The following is a 12,788-nucleotide window of genomic DNA, read 5'->3' as shown; positions in this document are numbered from 1 at the left end:
ATGACCATTTTTCACACTTACAACTGTTGCAGCATCCCCAGAGTAATGAGACGCCAGGTGAGGAGATCTGTCCCTCGATGTGAGTTATATTGAGTTGGACACACCCAGCCAATACCATGACCATCAAGCCACGCCCACCAACTAAGCCACGGCCACAGAACTGGTTGTTTAAAAAATTGAATCCCACCCCTGCCTAGAGTGATTTTATTGCCTTTCTTTTGCCCAGCTATTTTTCAGGGTTTACATGTCAATAATCCAGAGCATAAATACAGGTGCATTTAACAGAGTTGAAAGGGACTATGGAGGTCTTCTAGTCCAACCTCCTGCTCAGGCAGGAAAACTGAAGGTGCCAAATTCTGAGTACAGGTCCTGGGAAAGGTGTCAGAATAACAGAATAGCACTTAGAAGGGACCTTGGGGGAACTCTATACCATTTCAGAGAAATGGCTGTCCACTCTTTTGTTAAAAACTTCCAGTGTTGGAGCACCCAGAACATCTGGTGGCAGGCAGATCCACTGGTTAATTGTTCTCACTATCAGGAAGTTTCTCCTTACTTTTAGGCTGCTTCTCTCTTTGTTCAGTTTCCATCCTACTTTGGAAAATACATTGTTTGCCTTCTGGTGCTTTGAAAAATACATTGCCCCCCCTCTTTCTGGCAGCCCCTTAAAAGCCTGTTGCCTATCACCCTCTTGGGCAAAGTATGTGAGCCATTTCCTCCTTTCAGTGGTCCATGAAAGTACATCTATAGTACATAGATAATAAAGTCAACAAAAGGTGAACAACATTTTTACAGAACTATAGATATGTTGAGGCTGGGTATGACAAGGAATGACTGGGAGGGGAGAAGCCAGGCAAGGCACCCCTTGACGTGAGTGACATTGAGTTGGCCACACCCACCCAGTCACATAACTACCAAGCCACACCCACACAGTCATATGACCATCTGTCACATGGCCAACAAGCCATGCCCACACAGTCATGTGACCCCCAAGCCACGCCCACCAAATAAGCCACACCCACAGAACCGGTAGTAAAAAAATTTAAATCCCTCCACTGGTGTAAATGTGCATATGTGTTTTTGTATCTATATACATATGTGGACAGATATAGTATATGTGTGTGTAGAGATACATATATCTATAAGTAGGTAATTGTGTGTGTATGGTATTTCAAAAGCCAAGCCTCATAGACAAAATATAATTTGTATTCAATATACCAATAATTATTTGCCATTTTCATGTAAACACTTCCTTAGTCATCTTATGCATGAGTTTGAATATTCCTAACTATAGCAACATTTTATCTGAAAAAAATAACAAAACTTATTGTGTTTAGCCTATGGACCCTAACTTTTGGTTGTGTGTGTGTGTGTGTGTGTGTGTGTAAAACTACTATGCTAATTAAATTTATTTTATGAGTAATTATGTAGGCAACTATCACTCCTAATTTCCTTTGTTTTAATTTCTGCAAATGGGTAATTTTCTCAGCATCAACTACGCATGAACACAGATGTATAATTTTCATTTTGTTATGGTTATCATCCTCTCCAACCAATATTTTTTATAAAAATGGTCAAAACTTCACAAATTTCATTGGACATCTTGGCAAACTATGTAAAAAGCAATCTGGTTAAAGGGCTTATAATAGAATGGATCTAGGGTTTTGTTTCAAGATACACATTGAAATTCTGGAAAATAAAAGCCCAAAAGTCATAATCCTGTGTTGAATTATTTTTAGAACCACACACCATGGTAAACTATTTTAACCATTTTGATAGGGCTTTACTATGCAAACAATACTTCAGTTCTTATTATTTTCATTCCATGCTAACTGCATTCTAATTATATTACACTGTCTAAATGTCATAATCTCTATAAATATTTTTTCTGGAAGTTTTTTCTTTAACCTGATCTAGCCCATTTTCAAATTTAGTACCAATTTGTTTTTATACTTTATTTCAAACATACTGAGATAGAAATACTAACAAAGTAAGGCAAAGCAGACCCTCAGTTCCAAATTCAATCTTTATTTTGCTGGCTTCTCTCTCCACATCACAGTTATCACTCTGATGAACAGGCAAACAGAAAAGCAGAGTCATGACCCTTTGTATACATACATTACATTACCGTGTTGCAAAGAATAAAAAGAGTTATAGAGTATTACAATTACATTAATTCTTTGAAAGTGTGTACATAGAGATTTCTTTTATATTTTCAGAAATATCATAGCTATGTAATGTGGGGATGTCAACTTTTGTTGTTGTTAGTAGCAAAGTTGGCCCATTGTGACCACATGGACAATGTTCTTCCAGACCTTCCTGTCCTCTACCATCACCTGGAGTCCATTTAAACTCACACTGACTGCTTCAGTGACTCCATCCAACCACCTCATTCTCTGTCATCCCATTCTTCTTTTGCCCTCAATTGTTCCCAGCATTACACTCTTCTTCAGTGAGCCCTTCCTTCTCATTAAGTGGTCAAAGTATTTGAGTTTCATCTTCAGGATCTGGCCTTCCAAAGAGCAGTCAGGGTTGATCTCCACAAGACTGACCAGTTTGATCACCTTGCAGTCCAAGGGACTCGCAGGAGTCTTTTCCAGCACCATAGTTCAAAGGCCTCAATTCTTTGATGCTCAGCCTTCCTTATGGTCCAACTTAGACAGCCATACATTGCAACTTGGAAAACTATAGCCTTGACTATACGCACTTTTGTTGGCAGGGTGATGTCTCTGCTTTTTAGTATGCTGTCTAGATTTACCATAGCTTTTCTCCCCAGGAACATGCGTCTTTTAATTCCTTGGTTGTAGTCCCCATCTGCAGTGATCTTGGAGCCCAGAAAAATAAAATCTGTCACTACCTCCATTTCTTCCACATCTATTTGCCAGGAATTGGGAGAGCCAGATGCCATGATCTTAGTTTTCGTAATGTTGAGTTTCAAGCCAACTTTTGCACTCTCCTCCCTCACCCACATCAAGAGGCTCTTTAGTTCCTCTTCACTTTCTGCCATTAGAGTGGTATCATCTGCATATCTGAGATTGTTGATTTCTCCCGGCAATCTTAATTTCAACTTGTGATTCATGCAGCCTCACCTTTCTCATGATGTGCTCTGCATATAAGTTAAATAGGCAGGGCAACAGTATACAGCCTTGCCGAATTGCTTTCTCAATTTTGAACCAATCAGTGGTTCCATGTCAAGTTCTTACTGTTGCTTCTTGACCCGCATATAGGTTTCTCAAGAGACAAATAAGATGGTCTGTACTCCCATCTCTTTAAGAACTTGCTACAATTTGTTGTGATCCACACAATCAAAAACTTTAGGATAGTCAATGAAGCAGAAGTAGACTTTTTTCTGGAACTCCCTAGCTTTCTCTATGACCCAGTGTACGTTGGCAATTTGATCTCTAGTTCCTCTGCCTCTTTGAAATCCTGTCTGTCAACTTTAAATTAGTTCAAAAACAGTCTATAGAGGGTTTTTTTTAATGGTAGAAAATAATCTAACTATACTAAGATTGAAAACATTGAAAAGCAGATAGGATTGTAAGATTTAGGGATACTTCAAGAATTCAGGTAGTTAAATGTTGATGTTAATATGTGATCTAAAAATTGCATATTCAGGGGATTGCTCATGTCTCTAAACAATTACGGTAAAACATTCAGTATTTAAGTATGGGTTGAAAAAAAAATATTATACCAATGTTTAATACAGAAGGCTACACTGAATATTAGATAAGCCTAGCTGATTCCTCTTTGCTTTATTGCCCACTTTAGATTCAGAGGAAAGAGGAGTCTTTTTTGCAGATGGTATAATTCAGTCTATGGAAGGAGATGATTGGATATGACCCATGATTTTATATTTTAAAAAACTGAAAATTAATAGAGAAATATCAGGGGAGTGTAAGAAAAAGTATGTCGATGTAGCATGAATTCAAAAAAACTTCACCAAGCCCTTTTTTTCACTTTTTATGTGTGTGCCTTGTTCCTGGAACTTCCTGAAGTCTTCTTGGCAAGGTTTTGGAAGTGATTTACCATTACCTGCTTCCAAGGACTAAGAATATTTGGTTGATCCAAGGTCATCCAGTTAGCTTTGTGTCTAAGGCAGGAGAAAAATTCATGCTCTCCTGCTTTCTTGCCTGATACCTTAATCACTACCTCAAACTGGGTCTCTTTTAAATTCATTACTAAAGCCTAACTGGAGTAATACCAGTGGTGGCATTCAGCCAGTTTGCACTGATTCAAGTGAACAGGTTGTTAAATCCTCCCCCCTCCCACTATCAAAGTGGATCCTGGGTGCTGTGCTGTGCTGCAATGAAGAAATGGACAATGGAGTGGCCAGTGTGAGGAAAGGAGAAGGCTGCTTTCCTTCTTTCTTCTCCCTGCTCCTCCTCCTCCCCTTGTGCTGGCCACTCCATTGCCTATTTTTCCTTTGCAATGCAGCACAGTGCCCAGGATCCAGTTTGATAGCGAGAAGGTATAATTTAACAACCGGTTTGCCCAGGATCAGGTTGGGTCATGCCTACCATGACAGCCAACCTGACCCTGAGCAAACTGGTTGTTAAATTATTTGAATCCCACCACTAAGTAAGGCTATGATATTTACAGGAACATATAACATCATAGACTGAGACTGCTGCAATACATGCAAAGTAAAAGCAATTCTCACCTTCTCATCTTCACCTTCTCATCTCCCACCATGGTGAGATGGACAACCCAACAAATTTAATAAATAAATAAATTCAAACATTTCCATGGAAATACTAGAAGGACTGAACAATATATTTCTGTTAAAAGTGAACCAAGATGTTTTCTTCTGTGTTGATATGTTTTCTTCTGTGTTGATATTCTTTAGTTACACAAAGAAATTTGAGAGCTAATAAATCACTGTTAAATTAAATTAGATGCTTAGAGCCAAAGTGTTATTCAAGGCAGGCCAGAAGCCCAAAAACAAGAAATACTGTACATACTAGATACAAAAATTAACAGTTGTTGTGGTTCAGGTGAAATCAATATATCTAAGAACATACAGTAATTCATAGCAAAAGATTCCCAAAGATGAAACATAAGTCAGGATGAAACGAACATTGTCTCCAGCACTTACCTAAACCTCTGAAAATGCTTTATAAATATTTCCTTCTTCTGCTGATTACCCAATTTTCCCAAAATTCATCCTGCAGTCATCATGTCTCTGAGGAGACCTCTTTTTCCATGCTGTGTTTTCTGCCACTCAGTTCTCTTATCCTATACTTAGCAGTTTCTGCACCTCTTTGCCACCATTTACTGGTCAATTGATTTTTTACAATTCAGGGATTTTGGCCTAGAAAAAGATTACAGCAACAATACACATGAAATCATATATGATGGCCATGAAGTTAGAAAAATACAATCAGCATTTAAATTTGCATATGTCAGAAAAGTGCTAGACTGCCTTATTACTTATTTAATAAGTTTAATATTTGTACTCTGTAAATATGCCCTTTTTCCTGTGGTATCCATGACCCTTTATAGAAGTGAATGTTAGATCCTGAAGAAGCAAACTAGGAAGATTATTTATGCTTTTAAACTTTGGTATTGGAGAAGGCTCCTGGAAATACAGTGAACAACCAAGAAAACAAATTGATGGGTTATTAAATAGATTGATCAAAAATTCCCACTTGAAACACAAATTATCAGGATTGAATTAATCTTACTTTGGAAACATTGTGCTAAGACCTAATGGTCTGTGCAAGGTGCTGGGAAAGATGGAAGTAAAAAGAAGAGGATGACCAGCAGCAAGGTAGATGGATCAGTTACAGTGGTGATGAGTGCACCATTGCAAGACCTGAAACATGATGTTTGGGATGGGTCATCAAGGAGAAATTCTACCTACATGGTCATTAAGAGTCAAAAATGATCTGATAGCACTTATCAACCAATCAATCAATTCCTGTGATAACTTAAGGTCTTAGCTGCACTATTTCATCATATAGGTCATATATTGGAATGCTCCTCCATAAATCTAAACGTAAAAATCTGCCTGTAAGGGTAGATTAACATGGTTGTTTTCTAGATGGAAGAAGCTATACACCAAAAAGAGTATTCAGCACATGAAGCTGTGTCTGCAGTTTCTTGTGATACCCTTCTTTTCACCTTTAATCTAATTACAAATGTCAGTAATTGTTATCATTAACATAATTTTTATGTACAGTATAAGCTTCCTCTATATCAAAAGTTGTTTGTTTTGATAGCTTTAACCTTCCTCTCGGTTTTAGAATTTATTTGATTTGTCAATCGCTTACAAGATACAGGTATAAGAATAAATATAGTTTTGAATACATGAGATAGATACTTATAAGAAAAATAAAAAAACAATAGGACAGCAACCGTAGGCACGATTGGTGCGCTTATGCATGACTCCTACAAGCCTCTTAGGAAGGGGGTAAGGTCAATAGTAGACACTCTAAGGTTAAAGTTTTTGGGGTTTAGGGAAGAAACCACAGAGTCAGGTAGAATATTCCAAACACTGACCACTCTGTTGCTGAAGTCGTATTTTCTGCAGTCAAGTTTGGTGTGGTTAACCTTGAGTTTGTATCTATTGTTATGACTGATACGGTTGCTCTGTCAGGACTTGCCACAAAAGGTACCATTCTCTTCACTGAATATATTATTCATTTACCAATAAAATACTGGCAAGGGGAAACAAGTTTCTAGCTTTGTTTGAAGCCTTCACCTTTATTACAACCATTGCTTCTTTCACATTTCACAATTTGAAGGCAACCTCATCTCCCATAATACAGTACCTTTGCCCTTTTTTTGTACAGTATGAAAGTTTCTTTCCATTGCTTGAATCAATACATTTTTTTTTCTAAATTAAGGTGATACTGTTACCCAGGCTGTTATCATTCAGGTTATATTTTGCTTCTGGACAATTTGAAGTTCCACCATGAGGTAAGTCTGGGCTTATTGTGAATCTGCTTGGGATTGCTTGTGGTCTTGATGGAGCTAACAAACCTAAGAGAAAACAGATACTGTATGTTTCTATTTAGTACAAAATTAAGGCTACAAAAGATTAAGGCTATGAAAATTTAAATGGATGATTTAGCTTAAAACGGAATTCATAGAATCACCTTCTTTGAAATAATTGGGTCAGCTCCAAGGCAACTTGGAGATTCATTGAGCTTTGTAAAATCTTACTTCTGTCTAGACAAAGCTTATAGAAATGTATTCATATTGACATGAGTAGTTAGCCTATGAGTTCCATTACCTTCTGAAGCTCTGTTTATTAGAGTACTTGGAGAAATGTACATAAGAATGTGCCTCATTCTTTCTCCTAGAATTTGTTTAGGTAGTGTAGCGTTTGCAATGGACTAACCCGAAGTCTTCATTCCGGTCTGTGTTTCTAGCGGGAACACGGACCGTTCCTATTGGATGATGCCGTTTGACAGCCGACTATAAAAGGAGCTGTCAAATGGCATCAGCTGTTGCCTGCCAGCTGGCTGCCTTGTTAACGCGGCAGCCGCAGCAACCCTTTATTGTGTCAATAAAGTTACAGCTGAAGTTCGCTCCGAGTCTTGCCTCAGGTTCTTTCAGCTGCTCTACAACAGGTAGTTTGATAGGGAAAGAAAAAAGAAGAGGCTTAGAATTGTCCCAGTCTTTTTAATCTGTTTGCTTTTTCTTGCCTCATATTTTTTTTATCTAATTCATAGACTTTTTATCTTTTTCCCTTAATTTTTAAAGTACATGTGAAACCTTTAGAAATGTTGCTATTAGTCTCTGTTTACTCTGAAATTCTGGAGTACTTTCAGTCCTTCTTTTAGTTTTGTTCAATCCTCCCCTCTTTTTTATTAGAACATAACATGCAAAAAAATATAATCTTTTATTTCTGCTATTTCTCTGTTAATCATACTAAATGGAGAGAGTTTTCTTTATTGAATAAGTCAAGGATAGATATCTATGGTACATATAGTACAACTCTTTATTTGCATATTATATAAGCAGTAATGATCACTTCATAAACCTACTCTTAATAAAATGCACAATAACATGTTAAAAATTCCCATAGCAGATTAACCTTGTTGATAATCTACACCAGATACCCTACCTTTTACACTCAGAAAAGCAGACAATCATAGAGTGATGTACTGTTGGATTGTCTTTTTAAGACATTCTCTTTCTTCTTTTAAGATTTTAAAAACATCTAAAGAGCTTTTTCAAGAGTATTTAGAAGTGTTTCTCTGTAAGTGAGAATAAAGCACATTGTTCCTGATTCATCACCATCTCTCTTTGCTTGGTTATTGGGAGGTTATTGGGAGGCTATATACTGTGTACCTTAAGGGCTTGAAGAGAGAAAATATTTGACAAATTAAAAAAAAACCCTTCTTAAAACTATTTAATAAAATTTTGCAGGATGAATCTTTTATGATACTGTGGATCTATTGTTTCAATTGTTTTTACCCTTTTTGTTCCAAAATGAAGTAAGTACTATATATTTTACATTACAGCCTAAAGTCCTATTTTTTTAACTGAATCTTAAATTGGATCAGTCAAATCTTGTTCCTCTGAATCTCATGTGGCAATTTCAAATCAAATTATGTTGCTTACAGAACTTCGAATTGAATCAGATTTTGCCTTCTTCACTTACCTCAAGTTGAAAAAGAAAGCTCATCTGATAAGTGATGCTTGGCTTGGTTCCTTGACATGTTAATATAGTATATTTTGGAAACAGTACTTTTTAACTGAGATTTTAATCTGCCCCGAAATGTTTGTAATTATTATGAACAATGTGTTTTCTTTCACTGCTACTGTGATTATATTTTTGATTTTAATGTGAAGATATTATATATATATATATATATGTGTGTGTGTGTGTGTGTGTGTGTGTGTGTGTGTGTGTGTGTGTGTGTTTTCTTAAGTTAATATATATATATATGTTATGTCTCCTCTTGGAAATTCAAACGAACAAACAGAAAGCAGCCGTTTCACAATCAAATCAAACTGAACGAAATAACAAGATAACAGCTGGCAGAAACTGTTAGGACTCCCCTTCGAAATTCAAACAAACAGAGAGCTCTTTGCAGTAACGTCCTCATTCAAAATAGTCATTTTGTTTCTGGCGAAAGGCACCAGCTCAGCTGTGTCCTTTTATACCCATTAAGGCAACGTGCTAATTAACTGGCTTGCCCTTCAGGTTAATGTTTCCTGGTTCTGACGTCAATCCACGATCTAACAGTCATCAGATTCAAAACTCCCAAGAGGACCGATCCTTCCAATCACAACACTATCCCCCACCGCAGGGCCCTTCCCCCGAGTCTGATGATTAACTTGACGATGTTTCGTTGACAACCTCACTCTGTCTCCCACAGCCAATGGAGGCGTCGCTCGTTCCAATTGTCTCAGGTGGTCTACACATTGGAGACTTGGAAAAGAAATACCGTTCTGCGACCAAGCCACCAACGGATTGTGCAAACGCAACCAGGACATTCCGAGCACCAAAGGGAGATGAAGGTTCGAGGTGATATAAAAACTTATCGCCTCCTCATGATCCCCAATGATCATACGCACTGGCTGGGTGGCGAAACGAATGGGCCCAGACTTGAGCTCATGCCCATCCACGGTTTCCACCTTAATGGGTGGATGTACAGCAACCAATGGGATCCCATAGTGCGTAGCAAAAGCTCGGTCCATAAAGCTGGTTGTAGCCCCTGAGTCCACCAACGCAACAGTGGGAATTCCTTCCTTCTGTGACTGTAGAAAAATTCGAGTGTCCAAAAGTAAATGCCGAGGAGGGCCAGGATTTACTTCAGCAATTTGAGGTGGGGATGTGAAATGTGTCCGACCTAGGGTTTCCTTGAGGTCAGGTCTACCCTGTTTTCCTGACGAGCCAAGAGTGGTTTCAGGTACGGGTCTGCGGGTCCCTCTCCGTTTGCAGGAATTAACAAAATGTCCCAGACCCCCGTAATAAAGGCACAAGCCTTCCTGGAACCTTCTCGAACGTTCTTGCACCGTTAAGCGAGGGCGGAGTGTGCCTAACTCCATCGGCTCCTCAACATTAACCGTGGGTTGGAAAACTCTCGGTGGCGTGGGTTGTGCGAGAAAACGAAGATGGTTCCATACCGAGCCGTTTGCGTCCACGTTGCTGTAAACGAGCTTCAATTTGTAAGCACTGAACTATCAATGCATCCAAAGTTAAAGCCCTCTCTGCATGGACCAGCTCATCTTTGATGGCATCAGACAAGCCTTCCTGGAATGCAGCCATATGAGCCGGTTCGTTCCAGTTAGAGTCCAAACACAGCAAACGAAATTCTGCAACGTATTCCTGCAGGGAACGTTTCCCTGATTTATGTCCCATAACCGTCTGTCCACAGTTTGTATTTTAATTGGGTTCTCAAACATCACTCTCATTTGTTGAAGAAAACCCTGAAATCATTCAACAACGGGCTATCTTGAACTAACAAGGAGTAGCCCAATTAGCAGCCTGCCCAGATAAAAGGCTAAGAATAAATCCTGTCTTGGCCCGATCATTTGGAAAGTTTTCAGGCCTCAAGGACATAAATAATTGACACTGCCCCAGAAATGCCGGAAACATGTCCATTTGTCCTGAAAATTTCTCCGGCATGGATACTGGGCTTTTCCTCTCAGGAGGGGCAGGGGGAACAGCAGCAGGGCTTGGTAAGCTGGAAACACAATTCAGCAATTGTGTTACCTGATTCTGAAGCGTCACATTGCTTTGCAGTAGCTGATTAATTTGTTGTTGTTGCTGCTCTACCAAACGCTGCAGTTGATTTAAATCCATCTTGCTTGAAAGATGGTTTGTTTAGGCCAGAAACAATAATGTTATGTCTCCTCTTGGAAATTCAAACGAACAAACAGAAAGCAGCCGTTTCACAATCAAATCAAACTGAAGAAAATAACAAGATAACAGCTGGCAGAAACTGTTAGGACTCCCCTTCGAAATTCAAACAAACAGAGAGCTCTTTGCAGTAACGTCCTCATTCAAAATAGTCATTTTGTTTCTGGCGAAAGGCACCAGCTCAGCTGTGTCCTTTTATACCCATTAAGGCAACGTGCTAATTAACTGGCTTGCCCTTCAGGTTAACGTTTCCTGGTTCTGACGTCAATCCACGATCTAACAGTCATCAGATTCAAAACTCCCAACAGGACCGATCCTTCCAATCACAACATATATATATACAGTTACAATAAGCCTATGTAATACTTTGCTAGAAATAGTGCTACAATAGTGTTAGTATATAATATGCAAAGAATTTTGCAAGACTTAAATTCAACAACCACACATATATTATATTGGCAGCACAGAATAATATTAACCTTTCTTAACACTTTGAGAAGAGCTGTGACTATAAGTGGCAATAGCTTTGTCATCACATAATGCAAATAAAACAAATAAACAGATTTGTAATGCTTATGTTTGAGCCAATACTCTCATTAATTGGAGCAATAGAGATATCTCATACTATAAGTAAGATATCTTGTTGGATTCCCAAGAATTTTCAAGAATTAGAAATGTAGATATGGAAAGCACACCAAACCCCATTCTGTATGCTACTATCTATAGAATGACGAGAGTCAGGAGTTGTTGTGGCGCATTGGTTAGTATGCAGTATTGCAGGCTAATTCAACTCACTGCCAGAGTTCGATCTTCAACAGCTGAAGGTTGACTCAGGCTTCCATCCTTCTGAGGTCAGTAAAATGGGGACCCAGATTGTTAGGTACAATATGCTGACTCCGTAAACTGCTTAGACTGTGCTGTAAATCACTATGAAGTAGTATTTAAGTCTAAGTGCTAAGTGCTAGAGGGTGAAACATTTCTGGGAGAGCCATTGTACACACCACTTGGTACAGAATATACAAAGTACAAAAGATTGTATACTAAAGAATGAAAGAAAAAATATGAGGCCAGAGATTGGTATGGAAATAGTTTTATGAACATTTTCCCCCTTTTCCACTACCTATGGAGCTATTACTAGGGAAAAATGGATACCTTCTTCTTCTTTCAGCATCCATGCAGAATATTTGAACTAATAATTATCATTTTTATTTTGAGTTTGAATATATATTGAACTGAAGCACTGCAGATAATTTTATTCCAATATTTTAATATTAATCATTTCCCCATTATTAAAACTCACTTCTCTTGCTATTTATTACTTAAAATGATGTCCATTGTGACTTTCATCAATGTCATTTTTATTTCCATATGTTTTTCTTCACTCCCACCAACAGAACATTGAATATGAATTACAAAAAAGGGATCAATCAATTCATCCCTGTTGGGCAGTTGCTGAGAATGCTGGTGAGTGCTCCATTCTATGCCTTCCTCTCCTGTCCTGATCACATGTCCCACAGTAGAATGTATGCAACCTACTCCCAAGCTACCCAGTATACATCCACACATACACATATCCATGTATGTGCAGGTGTATATGCATATGTATATATCACCTTTATTGTAATGGCATTGGAAAGTATTTGAGAAGCCACACTTTGCATGCTTTCTGTACCTTAAATAACACATTTTCTTCCAAATTTCTGACAAATATTGGCTTATATTGTTACCTGCCTAGAGTCAGGTATTTGAGATGAGCAGCCATATAAATCTACTAAAGAAATAAATGCAGAAATTCCATTGCAGTACTAATCTAACAAATACGTAGGATTAATTCATAGGCTAATAAGTATTCAAGTGACGATTCTGTACTTAAAGAATTGGAAACGCAACCATTTTATTGCAAAGAACCATGCATTCCAAAGAAACTACCAATGTTTTGGGAAGTAAATTAGTTCTAACAGCATATAGG

Source organism: Pseudonaja textilis, chromosome 3 (genome assembly GCF_049901715.1).
Source record: "Pseudonaja textilis isolate UNSWEBS1 chromosome 3, rPseTex1.2, whole genome shotgun sequence".
Taxonomy (NCBI): domain Eukaryota; kingdom Metazoa; phylum Chordata; class Lepidosauria; order Squamata; family Elapidae; genus Pseudonaja; species Pseudonaja textilis.
The sequence above is the reverse complement of the archived record's forward strand: the minus strand, read 5'-3'. Positions refer to the sequence as shown.